General features: G+C 34.7%; 1 long non-coding RNA gene across 1 annotated transcript; it reads left to right on the top strand.

The window, feature by feature from the left end:
* The first annotated feature begins 37 nt into the window (after positions 1-37).
* LOC106321909 lies at positions 38-1,079 on the top strand. The gene is made up of 3 exons (XR_001266171.1): positions 38-115; positions 445-661; positions 753-1,079. It is a non-coding gene; the product is annotated as an uncharacterized LOC106321909 (long non-coding RNA).
* The last annotated feature ends 6 nt before the right edge of the window (positions 1,080-1,085 follow it).

Below are 1,085 nucleotides of genomic sequence, written 5' to 3'. Positions count from 1 at the left end.
ATATATATATATAGCCAACCCAAAAGGTAAAGCTCAATACTTTTTATATGTTCCTATTTCAGAAAGGCAAGGTGGTGAACTCAAGAGCGTTGATATGCTCCTCCTTGATGTAAAGGTGATAAAAAAATCATTATATTCAAATTTCTTGAAATCCAGGTTTAGATGATTTTGGTTTTGTATATTGATTTGGAAATCTTGCGTCTATATTTTTTTTTTTAGTTTTACTGGTTTTATTTACCTTTGCTGATGTAAGATGATTTAGGCTTTGTTTATTGATTTAGAAATCTAGAGTTTAAGTGGTTTGGTTTTGTTAATTGATTTTGTCTTTGTTTGCTGATATAATATGATGCAAAGGTAACTTGAATACTTACTTTCTGTTAGAGAGGATTAATAGATTTGATATTTGGTGTTTGTTGTAATTTGTTTAATATACTCCTGTCGCAGACTCGCTGGCCACAATCATCTAGAGGTCAATCAACCTTCAAACTGTCTTCACTCTTCCAACATATCTTGCAAGAAGGCTTGGTGTATGGGTTAAGTGGTTTCAATGTTGCGAGAAGCAATCTGATTTAAGTTTATCGTGGAATTCACAGCCACAGCTGAGCCAAGCCCGGAGGAGAGCTTCAGGTTCTGCAAATACGAATCTCATGTCATTTGCCAGGTTTGAATAGCTACAAATTCCTTGCCACACACCATATAATAATTTAATTATTTCACAGATAAGTAGCGTATGTGTTTATCTTGGTCATCAGATATTGTTGGAGAGATTAGGGGCATCAAAACCATGTAAAACCAAGACACCCAGAGCACTCAACGCCTCATGGCAGCAATAAAGCTTGACGATAGGTAGTTGATAATTTCCAGCTTTAATAAACTGTTGACATGATACATATAAGTTGGTGGCTTGGTGCTAAGTTTACTTTTGCATATTGAGAATGTTCTTACGTTATTGTATAAGTGCATGTTCACATAGTAGCACGTTACTTCCGTAAACATAACATCAACCTCGGGTCATGCATGTTTTGTTATTTATTATATACGATTCAGACAGACGTTTATCAGTTAACTGATTAATGAGCTTATTT

This window comes from Brassica oleracea, unplaced genomic scaffold, assembly GCF_000695525.1.
Source record: "Brassica oleracea var. oleracea cultivar TO1000 unplaced genomic scaffold, BOL UnpScaffold03850, whole genome shotgun sequence".
NCBI lineage: Eukaryota > Viridiplantae > Streptophyta > Magnoliopsida > Brassicales > Brassicaceae > Brassica > Brassica oleracea.
This window is presented reverse-complemented; position numbering and strand designations above follow the sequence as displayed.